Raw genomic sequence first — 18,453 nt, 5'->3', positions numbered from 1 at the left:
TCGCATCACCAACAATGCCGTTCAACCGGGCGGGTCGATGGCTTTCTTGAAACACAATGCAATCTTCACTTGTGGTATCTGGCCTTCTCCACGCATCTCTCGTGGCGTGTCGGAGGCAATGACCACTAGTAGGGAAGCCTTGGGATTTTCTCCCCGCTGCTCTTGTCCCTTGGTCTGTTGCTCAGATCCAGTAGGTGTTCCTTCATCCCAGAAGTTCTGCTCCTTCTCGTGTTCTGCCTTGCTCAGTGTGTGTCTTTGGTTTCTGCCTTTTATTTGTGTGAGGAAAGCTAATTGGTATCAGGTGTATGCACTTTAGATTAAGTGCCTGACTTTGTCTGACCCAATTAGCGGGACATGAACAGTACGATGTATGTAAGTCAGTGTTGTTATTCTCAGTCATCCTCTTCCTCAGCCCAGTGTTTGTGTAAATAGGAGGGGTTGGGATCTTGAAGCATTCAAAACAATAGGATGGGTTTGATAAACAAAATAAGGGTGAACACTGCATCTTGCCATCGGCTATCTCACCCCCACACCCCAAAGACCCCTCAGCCAGGTGATCCTCCCACACTGGTCCACCCCCAGGAACTTGATCCAAAAGCGATGGGCATGTTCAGGCCACCTAGATGACAAGTCTCCGAGGACAAGTGGGTGAGATACCCTTTGGTTTCTCAAAGTGCCACTTTGTGCTCCCTTAACTCAGGCTCCTTCTCTCCTTCAAATTGTGAGCCTCCTGTCTTAATACTCTGACTACTACTCTTCACTCCTTCCTGCCAGGGTATCATTCCTCGTTCTAATGTCCGTCTCCACAGTCTGCATTGGGCAAAACTGTCCTCCATTAGCGTTCCTGTACTTTCATTCTAGGGGATTGCCCTTGTTACTTTTCTTAACTCTTTTTCCTTCTGCTTGCTCCAACATCCCTTTAGTTTTAAACACTCCCTCCTAAATGCTTACTACCTACTCCTCAGTTACTATCAACTCCTTCTTCCTTGGTGACACGTCCTCCTCATATGCTAGAAACTCCTCTTTACTTGTTACCACCTCCTCCTCAGACATTAATACCTCATCCTGTGAGTCTACCACCACCTCCCCCTTTACTAATGCTCCTCCTCAGCAGTTACGACCTTCTTCTAATTTTTCATCCAACACCTCCTCTTCTCCCCTCCTTTCAAGCTCCATTAATGTCCCATTGTTTTTCGCCCAAAACAGTCACTGAGCAACTGAGGATAAGTGCTTTAATAGTGAACTCTCTGCTCCCTGTGGGTGGGTCTTCTCATGCGGGTTTGCACCTGGCGATTGTAGTTTGGTGAGGGATGTAGTTTGTTATTATCCATAAGTAAAGTCTAAGGCAGCTTTGGGCTCAAGAGACTTGGTCCACGTCTGTAACTAGCCTGTCTGCCATCTTGGTTTATAATATTTGCCCACTGACGCTCCCTAATGCTGCCTCTGCTGTCTCTATGGCAGGTGATTTAGAGACTGTGAGCACACTCAGTAATCTTTCAAAACACTTACTTTCATTGATCATGCAGAGAAATAGTAACATTATATGCGAGGCATGAGAATTCATTCCTGCAGAACAATGCATCTGAAACTGCTTCCTGCACTGAACTTTCAGCAATCCGGAAGTCACAAACCAACAGCAGTTTATCCGTGTATTTGAGCAGTTTATTTTGTGTTCTTCAAGCTTTGTAAAATGATTATTTGAATGTGTCAACTGAAACTGACATTAGCACAATACTCGGGCAAAGCTGAAACAGTATCAACACACTATATCACTGTAGATTGGGGAGAAATAATGCCCTTTAAAGTACGTGCTTTCATTCCCTTGATGGAGTTTTGTATCTGTTCAGATGGTGCTTCAGGCTCTAAAGTTCGGAAGAAGATTTGTCAATATTGCAGAGTACGAGTTTTGAATCGGGTCAATTCATTTATGGCCTGCCCTATTGGGTGAGGGAAGTCTAGACACCCAGTCATGGCCTGTAGAGTTGCAATGTGATTGTCCCCTTCATGTAATTGGGTCCAAGGTAGAATCCATTAGCTCATGGTGGTACTTAGCCCCCTGAGTCACCACATTCAGGGTACACAAAATCAAGCAGGGGAGTTGATAGAAGTCTATATAAGAGGGCAGTACGTCTTGTGTCCGGCCCTAGGTCCCCAGCCCTAGGAACACACAGGCCCTTCTTTGCCCTGGCATGGGAATGGGGTTGGCAGGCACTCAAAGGTTATGAATTCTGTGTTTAAAGTCCAATAGATGTGGCCTTTCCTATCCTCTTCTTCAGTTCAGTAAAATAAATTCAAACACGTTTGGCAATTGTGTTTGTGACAGAGTCAGGGAAATTCATTGTTACCTTCAGGTAGCCAGATGCCCCATGGAAGAAGGGCACTTGCGAAAAAAGGATGGAGGTGTGTTTGCCACCTCACCCTGTAAAGGGAGAATTGGGACCCTTCTTAACAGGGGGCAGAAAGCCTACCAGGATGTTTGCCAGAGCTTTTTCAGAGGTCGGGAGAGGGAATTGGCAGGGCCCCAGTCTTTGACACGTCTCCATATGACTGGTTACAAGTAGTTGGTACCACTTTGAGTGCCCCATACCGGCTGTACGAAATGGTCGCCAGTGTCTTTTCTCCAAGCACTTCAGAGACCAGAATTCCTTGCGACTGAGGAGCGAACCTGTAATCCATCAATGAGTGAGCCAGCAGAGAACAATGAGGCAGTGGAGTGGCACATGCTACAAACTGGTCAACAGGACACTCCAGACCATGTGGAAACGAGCTTTGCTCGTGTCTATTTTGATTGTAGGCCTCCAATCATAAACCTCAGCGGACATGCATTTGAAAAGTTTTTGTTGCTTAGGAGGATGCTTTAAAGCCTTGCACCGGTATCACAGGAAATGATCAGGTAGTGATTGGCCTGGGATCCACGTGGGCGCAAGACCATGGGAAGGGAAGGAGTATAAAAAGGGACGTAGTGTATGGGGCAGTGTGGGCTGGTCAGAGAGGTCAAGGGAGGAAAGGCAGATGGGGAAACCAATCAGAAGAAAGGTGCCAGAGCAGAGCATGGGATAGATTTACTAAGAGGTTGTGTTAGGCGAGGTATTGGTGGGTGAGAGAAGGTGGCCTTTGACTGTAAGAGCGTGTGCATGGTGAATAGAGAGAGTGGAAGGAGTTTTATTGAGAAAGAAAGAGGGGTGGAGTTGAATGAGAGTAGACTGTAGTGTAGTAGTAGGAGAGAGTAGTGGATATTATTCAGGATAGAAGAGTGGAGTGCAGTGAGTGAAGAGTGGAGAAGAGAAGGATAGAGTAGTAGAGAAGGGAGTGGTGAGTAGTGGCGTATGTAGCAAGAATAGCAGTAGGCAGAATATCAGAGGGACAGAGAGATACATAGAGAGGGAGAGAAAGAAGTGTGGGAGGAAGAGAAGGGGGAAAGTAGAATAAAGGGAAATGAAGAAAAGAACATTAGGGCAAGAAAAACAAGAGTCTGAAAGACCAAGACCAAGTGAGACCTAGGTAACTGGAAGATACCTCTTTGTAACAACATTCCTTCTGTGGAATCTCAGTTTAGGATCGACCTAGAATGACCCCAAATGGAGTGAGGGAGATACAGTGATTGCTTTTTGGGCTTCACCAGTAGACATCCTGACTTTTATACAATAGGGGCTATTGATCTATAGTGAATGTCTTGGGATTTGGGGATGTCCAGGCTAGAGAAGTCCAAGCTCCCAGGCGACTAGAGAGAGAGAGGGACGGCCCTTAGTGAGACCCTTTTCAAATATCTGAATAAAAACCCTTGAACTATCTTTGAGAGTTGGTGTATTCTTCATGTATTCTGTGACATAACCTATTGTTATCAAGCACCAAAAGAGAATGTAATTATTGTATTTTATGTCATTTGTGTTTAATATAGTGCACAATACAATAAATCACTTCAAAACGCAAGTTTGAATAAGCAGGGAAGTCAGGGGATAAGGATTCCGAGGAGCCTGGTCTGGAGAACGGGGATAGGTTTTCATTGTGAACCTATCTATGTTGGCTGCACAGATCCACATTCTCCTGTGTGTTGGACCATGCTGACGAACACTACACACAGATATGATGTTTGCTAAGTGGCCACTGTCCATGTAGAATGCAAGGTGACGGGGAGGCACTGGGGATAGGCTGAGGATAGAGGTTATCTGAAAGGGTTGGACTCATAGTAGCTCTGTACAACTAAGAAGGCGTTTTTAATGAAGTGTGTTTTAAGCACTCGTGGAATCTAGGGAAGTACATTTCCAGCGTTGGGGTTTGGGGAGAGTCATTGCAACCATTAGCGACTTTGGGCCTCATTATATGGTAGGCGGTAAGGGATTACCGGCACCGGTAAGGGCACCGGGGCTGTTAATCCCTTACCGCCCTACTACGAGATCCCTCAGCGGGTCCCGTCCTTAACGTGTGGTCAGACCACACGTTAAGGACGGGACCCGCTGAGGGACTTCAGAGCTAATAACGGTACCGCTAATAGCAGTACCGTTATTAGCTCCTTCCCCATTCCCATTGAGCCCTATCGGGAATAACCTGGTAAGTCCCCATACCGCCTACCCGGACCCAGAAGGCGGTAAGGGGGTAGTATTGGCGCTAATAGCGCCATGGTTACCTCCTACCGTGTAATGAGGCCCATTGACTGTGAAGCTTCCTTGGTTCTCTCTACTTTGGGCGGGATCAGGAGATTCTCCATCAACAAGCTGACATTTTTGATGTTTAACACATAAAAGGTATATCATATGAAAGTTGATATAACGCCATTTGCGAAACATTTGTACAGGTCTTAGAGCACACACATTCATTTATGAGTCATTGAATGCAGATAGTTATTGAAGTGTCAAAGGCGTTATTGTTCGATTGAGTTATTCCGGTGATGTGCATGTTCAGTGGGGGGATATCTTGAGAGTTCATATCACACCCTTTTAGCATTAATGCAGAGCTTTCTATGATTCTACAGACCTCATTTGTGATAAAGGTTGGTTGATATGACATGATATGATATGATATGTTATTTATAACATGCTTAATACCCAGATGTTTTTAAGCGCAGACCCGGCGTTTGAAACCCGATTTGCTCTGTGTCGTCTTGCTTCAAAAACGAGCACATTGCCCCTAAACTATCCTCCTGAGGTGACTGACATTCGTAATATTGACGCTTTAAAATGTTCTGACATTATGGCACTTATCATCCCTCATATTTCGTGATCCAAACAGCATACAGTTGGGCTTCACACACTTCTTTTATGAAGGGGTTTCAAGGCATGAAACAAATGCAATTGCCTTTTTCTTACCAAGCCTCTGGCAAATGGGACAACTGGACTCTTGACCAATCGTGCCACTGACCCTAAAAACCCTCACCCTCACTAAAATGCCTGCCACAAAATGATCAATTCTGCATCTGGCAGGAATCCTGCATTTACCAAATCTCTGTTGAGGTAGGATTGGTGAATTGGATTTCGCCTTTAAGGGACACATAATAAATAATTGAAAATATATGTGCATGTTGGATAACCATTTGCAATTCCGCAAATAATGATAACACCACAATGTAAGCTTCCTAACAACAATATAGTGTCCAATATAGCGTTCTTTATATCTCCTTTTTGACATCACATGTAAACCATGAACGTGCAGGTGGAGTGCTGTAAAACAATGCAAAAACGTAAAAGACAGTTTTTGTCTTACACTATAACGGTATGAGAGTAGAAAGAGGGACGGCGTTCTAGAGTATAGGTCTGGGCACAAAGAGGGCTCTGGTCCCATGGACGACGTTCTGAGTTGCTTGATAGCTGAGATGTCTTTTCCATCCGACCTAAGGCCGAAATCAATTGCATGTTACTGATTTGATTAATTTGTGTACTGATGTTCCCTGGTATATTAGGTTTTTTGGTCGGGAGATTCAAATTCAGCATTGAAAGTGAGGGAGACTGTGGGATTAGGATCAGGGCCTTTTGGAGGTCCAGTATGCCTAGAGGATTCCTCTCTCCCATGATCAGCAGGAGATCTGGGACAAGTATGAGATTTCCTCAAAACTCTGGCCCCAGTTGATTCGCGGCACCACATGCGGTCTACACACAAAACTAAAGAGTTCACTTCCCTGAGAGGTTAACATGTCAGTATGGAGTTCACTGCTGGACTTACACACCATTTGGTACACACTCACGCCATCCTGTATGTTGCTGCGGCTATGCCTCACAGGTACTCTCACTACCCACCAGATCGCTGGTACTTGGAAAGTGCACACAGTTTGGTGGGCTACCTCTGGAATAAGGTGGGGCTCTGCGAGGACCAGAGATGGCATCAACAGCCTTCTCCGGCATACTATAATGTAATATGAATACATCTGCTGAAAATCATTTGTGTGCACTTTCCACTGTCATGATTTTCATCATAAATAAACTTCAAAGAGAGGAATCCCTGTTTCCCCATTTACATTACGGACGACAATCAAAAACTACAACATAATGCTTAACATGCAATCAACTTAAACATCCTTAAGCAACCTCGCCATTAAGTATAGACACCTTTGCCAAATGGAAATTGAAAAATATTTTTTAAAGACTTATTAAATATCATAAAATCACTCATGTGGAGTAAATGTCATTATTAGGTATGAATCAATTATTTGAAAACATATAATATTGCAAATTCAAAAGTGTTAATATCTATAGGGCATTACTTGAAAACATTATTAAAAAGTCACACTAAAGAAATTCAAACAAAAAAGGAAGAAAAAAACTCAACGACCGTAGACAATTCAAACAATAAGAAATAAACAATTTTCAAAAGTAAACAACACAACAAATTAAAGAAAATAAAAACAATTTGATTCACAAAAATACACAATACACATGACACGTCTACTGGTTTAGACAGAAGGCCCGTTAATTTAGGACACATCTTCCTCAGCACTGCCAACTAGCTCTGTGGGAATGCGCCTAAATTATGGGGTCATAGCGTCTTCAAAGCAACATTTTGTTTTGATATATTTAATTAAGTTCATTGTTGAAGAACAGATTTCTCTGGATTTCTTACAATCCCTTTGGTCATCCACTAACGCTGCTAGTAGTAGTGGATGCAGTTATCATCTTCACAGGTCACATTATTCCTTCTCAAAAGAAGTGGATCACTTCTCAAGTTCGGCCTATAACTAGGACTCAGAGTATCGAAGGATAGAGTGACCAGATTAAAAAAAAGAAAAAAACAGGCAGACCATAGACATAGAAGTAAGACTACCATAAATACAAATAAAACAGTAGTCCTACTTCTATGTTGCTGGGCTTTAGTAGGGGCAGGGAAGGGGTGTGCTCACAGGCATACTCCTCTCATTGGAGGAGATCACCAGGGAGGGGAAGGGGGAGGAAATGGGGGTGTGAAAAGCATTTCACGACTCCATTCATGCAGGAAGAGGTGCCCCAGGACCCGATTTCGGTATTTCGAAATCGGGTCTCGGCAAAAACAGGCACTTTAGCCACCCACTTGCAAACCCCGGATGGGGTTTTTAAAATTAAAAATATCCCTGGACGAAGGGCGATTTCCCCGGACTGTCCAGGGAGAACTCGGATGTCTGGTCAACCTATCGAAGGAGCATGTCATGCCATGTCAGCATTAAAAACAAACATATGCTTGGGAAGCAGATGTGTCTGCCTTCTGCTGAGAAGCGCTCTAGCGTCCATACAGAAACAATAGCATTTATTTTATTGTTATATTATTTTATTTTTTAAAGCAGAGTTGGCTCGCGAGCAGCTGAGCATTGGACAGGGTTTGGGTTCCATATGAATTAATACTTATGTTCAGCACATAGGGGCGTTCTTTGCTGCATTTACATACAGCGGGAAGTGAAGTGGCCCCCTCCCCTTATTGGCCCAATGTTTGTCTGGGTAAGAGAGGGCACAGCACTGTGTCGCGGTTTATTATGAGGTCACTTTCAACTCAGGGAGTTCCTTTCCCCCAAAGAAAGATGGCGCAATATAAAGCACTTTTATTTTAGGTTTAATTTGCTGAGGCCTCCAAGCCGTCTCGCACCCAACCCCAACAAATACCCTGTGTCACCAACAGATTAGGAACCAGGCCGATGCATAGTAAAAATATGCCTTTATTTAATTATGTATTTATTTATTTAATATTTGACGCAATGCTAAGATCAGCAAGCAATGCTATAGCAACACCCAAGATCACATGATAACTCGGTTATATAAAACAACACAGGTTATTTAAAACATGTGATAATAGCTTACACAGATTTAATGTCAATATAAACAATAGAAAATGTTCCCAATACCAAACAAGATACACAGAAATAACTTAATTTGAAACAATACTTTTCTCCCAGCAACCCCCACCCTCCAGGCCTCAATTAAATATGACCCCTTTGATTGAAAGGCAAGGTATAAGGAGTGTGAGCACAATGGAAAAATGTTTTCCTGCTGATTTAAAAAGGCATTGTTTGGGAAAATGATTCAATGGGAAACATCATTTTGGACTTGTTATTTAAATGACACATTTGGGAAAAAGGAAATCAAATGAAAATCGTTTTCCAACACGCTTGAAAATAAGAGGCAGTACTTGATAAGTTGGGGTCAGAGAAAAATGGGAAACAAAAGGGAAATTTGTACAGACAGATGTGATGCAATACTTTGTAATTCTGATTTAAAAGGAATGGGGAATTTCATTTTTCAACACACATACAGATGAAAACAGTACTTTGTAATTCTGATTTAACATTTATGAAGAGTTTCGTTTTTGCATCCTCCACCCTGACTTCAAAAGTGGTATTTTTCAATCACTTCCTTTTGGAATTATGGACACCTCCACCCCCTTTCTGTGTGGAAGTCAAGGATTTCAGAAACAGTCAACCATGTCGTTATGGGCTATACCAGCTGTCACACACTGGGTATGAGCTATTGTTAGTTTTGAATTCTAAGAAATCTCATCCCCTGATTTTCTATATGAGAATTAATGGATTTACTTTCCTAAAATGTGCTAAGGATCTAAACAGCTTCCCCCTTCTCCACACTTTAATTGAAAGGTTTAATGATGGCTGCTCCAAACACAATGCAATTTCAAAAGAGAGGGTGGTTTTCTATGGGCAATTTATTTTGAATGGATTTAATAAATGGTGCGAAGGACCTACCCAGTTTCCTGCCTCCTTGACCCACAAATGGAAAGGGATAAAGGCAGGTGACTCCCCTCACAATTGATGGCTTTGGGATATCTACTTACATGGGAGGCTTTGGTCAGGGAAAACATCTGATGCGCCCACAATCCACCACAAAACATTGTCTAGGTTTCTACAGACACACGCCGCGGACGAAAAAGCATCCCTCTCCTTCTCCATGACAACCACATCGCCATCATTTCTGCTCATGCACGATACCAGGGACGCTCCACACTCGCACATGCGCAGGAGCCCGTTTCTATGTTCTGCGCATGCGCAGTGCTTGTCTATACACAGCTCCATTTTTAAATGCTAGTTCCAACGTAGCATTTCATCGCTGACACAGCACGCTTTAGGTGATTCATCCCGCCGCCACACAATGATTCTACCTTTCGCCAGGACCCCGTTTGTTTCAGGTAATGCTGAATAAAACACCCCCCCTGTGCATGGGGCCCTCGCTGCCCCCATGCAGGGGCACAACTGATACAGGGCTCACAACACGCCACTTAGGTTGGCCAGCCAGCTGATCTTGTCTTTGTTTCTTCCTTTCTTCTTTTGTATAGTGGGTTACTCAGCATCCACAACGTGGCACATGCAGCCTCCCCATTTTTCTGCAGCCAGCAGTTGACAGAAAAAAGCCTCTCGTCACTGCAAGCGTCCCGGCACTGGCCCACAGCATTTCTACACGCCGGAGTTCGCCTAAGATTTACCAACTCACAAAATCAGGTAACTTGGAGCTTGCTACCTGTGGTGCGGATTACTTCAGCAGCTGATCCGCACACACCGCTTTGTTTTTATCCATTAGTGGCACACTCCAGTCTCTGCACTGACTCATACCATCTGCATGTTCCTTTCTCTCTCTCCCTATTTTTCAGGCACAGAACAGCGTTTGCCTTCCAAACACTGTCCCAAGGCCACCTTTCCTAATCTACGCCAATGGAAGTTGAACCCCATTCTCAACTTTAATACATTCAGGTCAGTCACTGGCTAGCACAAGCCACAAGTTTGAGTATTCATTTTAACTCCTTCTACCCGCCGGGGGGCATTTTAATCTCGATTAAATTATTTTTGTTTGTATGACATGCTAATATCCCGTTGTGTTTTTGCGACAACACAATAGTGCTTTAATTACACTAAATCTTTCCTCACTTGATTCCCCCATGTAGGGAGACTGGGTTTTTTTCCTTTGAAGAAGGCGTTTTACGCCGAAACGTTACGGGACCACACCCCATCTGGCTCAGATATGCCTGTCTCCTCACGCCATCTGATCAATATGTAGACGTAGGCCAAAGACTTGGTTACCTCCCTCAAAAAATCCAACACACCTTGGAAACAACCACCAAGATGTTCTATGTGAAAACCTAACCCTGGTTTATTATTCACAGTTTCATGGTTTATGTATTTTCTTGATCATAATTGCTGAAATAACTGCCCTGCTCTTATGTTCATGCACTAGCAATTCTATGACCATGTACAAATAACTTGTGAATTGTGTCTATTATTTGCTTTCTGTTTTGTTCTATTTCCAATACGTTTGCCAACCTGAAGGCAAGTGTTGCTCGTAAAAATCACTAAATATTAAGGGAAACTGAACCCTTACTCCATCTTTTGCTTTGACCTTAGTCAAATAAATAAGCTAAAAGTCAACCTTAAGATTTCTTTTGTATTTATATCTCTTATAATCATGAGTATACAGTCTTTCTGATATTCAGCATGTCAAATGAGATAACCTTTGCAGACAATTATAATGCAAATTGATGTAAATGTATGTGGCAGGACGCCACCATTTTGTTTAAAAAAATTGGTCAGGGAAAACAGCAGGGCTCCTCTGAGGATAGCACAGGTCTGGTCAAAGGCTTTCTGTCAGGGATTTTCTCCTGCACCCAGAACCACTCTGGCTCCTCTTGTCTGGGTCCAAGTTAGCTTCTCTATGTCCCAGACAGTGTCTCCAATGCAAGGATTGAGGCCTCTCTGCTAGTTGTTCTTCCCAAAAGTCCAGCAGCAGCTCTCTCCCAGAATAATTCACAAGAAGCCCAGTTCTCATGCAAACCTGCCCTTTTCTAGGGCTAGTAACATCACATCCTTTTCATGATTCCAGTGGTCAGGATTGGCTACCTTGTTCCCTTCAACTCCCACCAAGACGCCCACTGGCTGCTGATAGGACCCGAAATTGAGAGAGGCGTAAGATGTAAACTCAGGGAGGAGAATGATATATTATTTCAAAACGACAAGTGAAGTTACATTTTTCAGCTCTTCAAATCTATCAACACAGCAACTGCTCCTCATTTTTCAGAGAATTGCATATCTGTATATATTTTTAAGAACTACATTGTAAGATTAATCAGATGATGCCAATTTGAAGTCGGCACGCCCTTCCTGGGCAGAGCTTAAGTTTTTCTTGATTTTCTGATAGACCATAGTAGTGAAAAATATGACACTTCATCATTCAAACTTTCATTTTGTCCTTCACCCTCACACCAACTTCCAAATCTCTTGGAATCATGGGAGGGCCCAAATCACATTTTTCTTAATAACTTCTGTTATGTTTATCACATAGAAATTGTTTTAACATGGTTCAAAGGAGTTTTATGTCACCTTTAATAAAAGTCTGGAATGCGCTTTGTGGCATGTACGATGCACCCTTTATGCAACAAAATGTATTCTTCTATTAATTAAACTGCTGCCTCACAAGCCTCACTCACTTTCATAGCCCCCACAATTCCCAACTAAACTTACAGGGCATGTGGGTTTTAGCCAGTGTTGATTCTAGCTCTCCTCAAGAGCTTCAAAGGACTCTGTTTCAGGCTTAATGTACAGTTTTATGGGGATTGACCTCAAGGTTACTTCTGCTGGACATGTTATAAGCAACTAATTGACAACCAGACATTTTTCTTGGTAGGCCCAGCTCCAAAAAGCCTGGAGTTCAGATTTCAAAGGGTCTTTGTAACTAATTGCACTTTTTATTGGGAACATGACCATACAGGTTGTGTCTGTTATCAACTGTGTTATCAACAATTCACTGTAGTTGAAATCTCTCCTCCATCATTTCTTTGTATTGTTTTCCTCTTTCAATTGAAAACCAAACATCTTTCTCCTACAGAGCCCAAACCAACAGGTCATGGGTCACAGTTTCCTTTCAGTGGAAATGCTCCATGGCATCCATGCTTTTCAAAGTACAGATTCGGTTATTAATCTGTCCATGTGTAATGCAACATAACATAATGTCTTTCTTTAACATAATAGTTGTAATAACATGAGTATCGCAATGATCCAAGTAGGCACCGTTTAAATTATGCCATTTAAATGTTGACAAGGAAGTGTTTTTATTTGTGAGATATTGTGCTGCATTGAAGTCGATGTAACATGCTTTAAGTAAAATTGTAGCTTTTCATAATTTATGAAAACAGCATTTTCAGCCAAATATATCTTTTGGCATGCATTAGGCACATCTAGCAAATTTAGATTTTCAGGCACATTTTCCTTCACTCAAGCGTCTGTTCAATGTGGTAAACTTTAAAGAGGCCCATTCCTGTTCATGTCCTAGGCCTTAAGTCAGAAAAAGAAGTGTTTTGGGACTGGAGGGCATTTTCTAATGGTTAGCACTAGTCAGATTCACTCTTAAATACTGGCCTGGTCTTTTTATTTCTGGCATTCAGGGGCTACATTTTACCACACAACTGCAGAGAAACGATCATGTGGAAACTCGGTTTGAAAGAGTCAAACCTTATATGTAATAAAGCAAGGTTACTAGGAAGGGCCACTATGGTAACAAGGATTACCTTACATGATATAGGGATTTCTTCATACATTATCAGTTCATGATGCCACTTTGATGAGATAGGTATGAGGACCCAAGACACTGTTCTTCAGACATGAAGGGTGCTGCAATGTGCTTCAGGCCTGACATCACCACATTTCCCTCCCTGGCTAGCCAATCTCAGACTTTCAGGAGTAGATTTTAATTGTATGAGTAAATGACATGGAAGGGGCTTGTTACGTTAGCACGTACATGCAAACAGGCAACTTTGGTCATTTACACTACAAAGTTCAAAACAAAATAGTAAATGCAGGCGTAATCATCTATACACCTTTGTGTTTCCACTTCATAAAGCAAATAGAGTAAATGTTGCAAGACGTTTGCGTGTGGTAGGCAGCGTTTTCAATTGATTCCTAATTATCTGGTGTAAAAAGCAGGTGAGTTCCATAGGAATTCAAACCATTTACGCCAGCATGAAAATGTCACGTGGGGGTAAATGCCTGTGTGTTTGGATGGTGGCTGTTTCTGACAGAAACAGTAATTCCACTCTGTGCTCCCACTCCGCTGTACCAATTGTTGACAATGTGAAGAAGAGTAAAATGCATGCATACCATTTTCCTGCATGTATTTTACATCTGCTTGTTACTGTATTCCACAAAGAACATGACCCCCATGTCTGCTTTAGTTTAGTTTTCACCAGTGCACAATTTTTCTTTCACCCTCAAATGTACAGTCTGCAGAAAGTATTTAAAGCTGGAAAGTCACTGTCATGGTCATGAAGTCAGGGCACAGGCATGCAGGGGTCACATGCACAGGAGACCTGGGTGGACACTGTCCTGATGCCTTTGGCGCCAGGCTCATGAATAAAAGTAAACAAGAACATCCATTTAACACCAAAAAGCTTTTATTATGGACATAGCACTACAGAAGAACAAAATTGAGCAAGGACATAAGTGTCTCACTGCTGAGTGCTTAGATGAACACAATCCTCAGAGATAGCTCAGAGATGTGGGTGGTGGTGTTTATACTAAGATGAATAGTTGTAACAAATATTTTGATGAGACGATTCAGTGAGCTGCAACAGGGTTTTAATTAGATTGCAGCGGGTGTTTTCAATACACGTAATCATAAGCAAAAGAAACATCAGCCGGTGTACATTATTGAGGTTAATTAAGCAGTTAGTCGTGTACAAATGCTGGATATTTGTGGTCTCAATCAGTTGCTTCTACGTCTACTAGGGTGTCCTTGGGAAGGAAACCAGCAGACTTAGTGATGTGATAGCATATGAGTAATATAAGTAATCAGAACAATGTAAGGTTGAACAACAACAACACATAACAATACAGAAGGTCAACACAACAGTGTTTCAGCCAGGAAGTGAGCTTAAGTGAGCTCTGGTTGGACGGCCTTCATCAGGACAAGATGATTCCAAAGGCGTAGGTATCTTAAGAGGTCAGGTCTGGGGAGCGCAGTGGCTTGGAAGAAACCAGTGTCCAAATACACTGTATAGAATTTACAAGGTCTTTTGATCCCATAGGTACCCAAATATTATAAGGGGTTAGGGGGATACAATGCTATAATGTAAACTCCAATCTAAGAATATTTGGGGAAAGTGTTTGATTTTATTGAAGGTGCATTTTTTGACAAATGTTGTCCCTTGAATGCCATTTCCAGGAAACTTTATCTCTGGACACCTATTACTGTTCAAGGAAATGTAGATTGTAGAAGAATGCCTGAACCCACATGTGTGTGTATTGTTAAACCATTAACTACACAGTGGATGGTGGCATTTCAATAGTTAAGTTGTGTAGAACACTACATGTTACATTTTCAATAATTCAAAGTGATTTACTTCCTTCTCGACAATGGCAAGATGGATGCCTGGCCTCATTTTGACTGACCACCCTCCTGTCTTGATTTCATCTGAAGTTTAAAGAAGAATGCTCTAATGTAGGGGTTTGCCCTTAGAGGTTTACTACAATTTAATTATCATCACCATTCTGACAGTTGAAGGCGAATAAACACATTTAACATTGTTTATAAACCCCATATGTCCTTTCTATTGCAGGTGCATGCTGTTTGTCTTGGTTTAATGTTTGGTTTGTATTTAACTCACAGGGATGCACAGCAACATGCTCGAGACATCTGCCCCAATACATTTGTAGTCCTGAGGAAGAGTTGGATATAAATGTCACCATTATGTATGATTGATTGCCAATTTCTAAACTACCTATTGAGAGTGGATGTCGATACAATATGGGTAATTGATTAGATACTTTCTAAAGAGATGTAACGTAATGTAAGTGGTCTTGCATAGCACCCTTTGACACTATTGGTGGCCTTGCTGCGTGTGGCTCTGTAAGAAGAAAAGGGGAGTGGGTGAGTTTATTAGGGGTTAATAATTTGGGAAGCCTATGGTGTTGAAGGGTGCTGGTGCGATCTACCTGTCTCCTGTGTGCCAATGTGCTTTCTATGTGTTTTCTGGTGAAACTTCGGAGTAGGTGATCTGTAGGGAAGAAGCCAATAACTGATGGAGTGCAGGGCTTTGGGTCTGGATAGCTGTATATGTGTAAGATTTTGATAGGGCTAAAGAGGGGAGATTAGCCGTGGGACAGTTAGTTTGGATGTGCTGATGGTATGGCCTCTAACAACCACCTGTGGGGGGAGACCATAGCTGTTCATCGGTTAATTGGGAACAGGTAGTGTTAGCCTTGCAAGGCAAACAAGTGCAACCCTGCACCACTGCCCAAGGCCACTTGCACACAGGTTCCATTTTTCTAGCTCACAATGTCAGCTGTCAATCCCTTCTCTCCCCCTCTCTGCCTCGGTCTCAAATAGATACATTGTAGCGCATGAAGAAGAAAATCAAGCATGTGTGAGTTGGCAAATGGGAGGGGAGGCAGCCTGAGTACTGAATTGTGTGTATATAAAGAGTAGTGAATGGTGGTGAGGTATGAATACTACAAATGTAGGATAACTTAGTTAATGATGGGTTTACATTGTCCACCTGTGACACTTTTCTGCAAATTTTGTTGAAAAGCAAGAGCATTCTGTCAACCCCATTGCAATTGAAAAACTGCATTCATGTCTTCTATTTTTGACAATGGGCCTCATTACGACCCTGGCGCTAAGTGAAAAACGATGGCGGTAAATGGTTACCGCCATCGTTTTCCGCCAGGTCCGATCATGACCCGTGACCGTTAACTACGATGCCATTAGCGGCATAGTAGTTAACGCTGCCGCTAACTGCGCTAAGGGTGCGCGCACGCGACCGGCCACACCGTACTTAGCGCCATGGCGGAAAGGTACGCAAATGCCGACCCAAGTGTCCATGCACCTAACGCCATCACTCAGCCCGTTAAGTACCTTACCGCCATGGTGCTAATTACGCCATCGCGAACCAACCGTAAAGGGCCATGTAAAGTGAATGCAGCTGCCACAGGTGCACAGAAACAGCACAGGTGAAGGCAATACAGACTCAGGAAGTACAAAAAGAGCACACCCCACCCCTTCCCACACCCAGTCACACTCCACAATGATACCAATACGACTAGCAATGTTGGGGCTGGAGGACCTAATAGCAATGCATGTGCTACAACAGCAACAACAACAACAGGCAGCACAGAGGAGACGCAGGAGGAGAAGGAGGGCAAGGCAGGCCCAGCAAGCCCCACCAGCACAGCCAGTGCCACCACACAGGCAGCCCCCAATCCCACGCATCAGAGCCAATCCATTCAACCTCACTGCTGAGCAGATCCACACCCTGTACCGTTTGGACCGGGACACCATCACCGCCATCGTAGACATGAGACACAACGACATCGTCAGCATGATAGAAACTCCAACCGCCACCCCCCCCCTACTGAAGGTAGTGTCTGTACTCCACTTCCTGGCCACAGGCACCTACTAGCACACAGTGGGGCACTTGCATGGCATTTCACAACCATTATTCTCACGAACACTCATCCAAGTGCTCGATGCCCTCCTCAAGCACACAGACGACCACATCTCATTACCACGGACTGCCCAGGACATTGCAAACACCAAAGTGGGTTTCCATGCACTAGCCGGCATACCCGGTTGCATTGGTGCCATCGACTGCACCCATGTGGAATTGGTGGTTCCACGTGCCATGGAGGTACCGTACCGCAACCGGAAACAGTTCCACTCAATCAACGTGCAAATGGTCTGTGACTCTATGGTCCTGAGGAACTCCACAATACCACGCTACATGGAGCGACATGCAGGCCCAAGATCCTGGCTACTCGGTGAGTCCAATGTCATGGAAGTGGGCAGGTGAATGACGTACCGATGCATACTCCACCTGGCTGAAAGGGGGGGAATGATGCATACTCCACCTGGCTGAAAGGGGGGGGTGATGCATATTCCACCTGGCTGTGAGTAACACAGAGAACGGAGACACAGGATGGGCACTCACAATGCACTCAACCCCTCTGCATACATTGGGTGATGGCATGCAAAACAGGCCATGGGAGCCATGAGCATATACTGGTTGCATTGTATGAATCAATTAGTGCATGTAGAAGTGAGCCAAAGTAACAGTTGAATGCAAGCCATGTTGGCACATCATGTTTTTGATCAGACGACATGACTGACACATACATTCTCGCCTACATACAGGTGATGCAGGCTATCCGCTGAAGAGGTGGCTCCTTACACCAGTCCGTAACCCGCAGAACCAGCACGAGGAGGACTTCAACCGTGCACATACACGTACTCGTGTGGTCATAGAGCAGACATTCGGCCTATTGAAGGCACGGTTCCGAAGCCTCAGCAGGTCTGGTGGGGCAATCCTGTACCACCATGAGAAGGTGGCAAAGATCGTCATGGCATGTGTCATGCTACATAATATGTGCGTCAGACGGAATGTGCTCCTGCCCCCTGACGCAGAACTGCAACCACCTTACGATGAGGAGGGTGCAGATGGGGCGGCACCCCATGGAGGAGGCGACGCACAGGAGGGGGGTGCAATGCGCCTAAGTATCATCGACCACTGCTTCTAGCACACACGGCTGGTGTGAATCACATGGAGACTGCACTTGGGGCACTGTGTGTCTCTGGGACATGCACACTGTGAACTGTACACCAATAAAGCACACATATGCAATGAAAATGTCCACACATTTCATTTTGGGAAAGAAAAAAGTGTATTTAAACTATGAAACGTCGTGACACACCCCCTCCCCCCTCCCCCCTGCACACCCGAACACACCCCCTCCCCCCTCCCCCCTGCACACCCCAACACACCCCCTCCCCCCTACCCCCTGCACACCCCAACACACCCCATGTAGGTGTCAACAGATGCCTGTGACAGTGGGCACATGCTGTTACAAGCCCCCTCTCCCAAACCCCGGGGCACCCCTGGCTGTGGAGCGCAGGTTACGTTTGGAACGTCGGACGGGGCTGCTTTGTGCAGAACTGGCAGTGGAGGATGTCCCTGCCTGCCCCCATGCATGCCCGTCCTGTAGGGTGTGGGTGAGCTCAGTGAGCGCACGGCGCAAGCCGG

This window comes from Ambystoma mexicanum, chromosome 13, assembly GCF_040938575.1.
Source record: "Ambystoma mexicanum isolate Mex_15411 chromosome 13, UKY_AmexF1_1, whole genome shotgun sequence".
NCBI classification, from domain to species: domain Eukaryota; kingdom Metazoa; phylum Chordata; class Amphibia; order Caudata; family Ambystomatidae; genus Ambystoma; species Ambystoma mexicanum.
Note: the sequence above shows the minus strand (reverse complement) of the source record.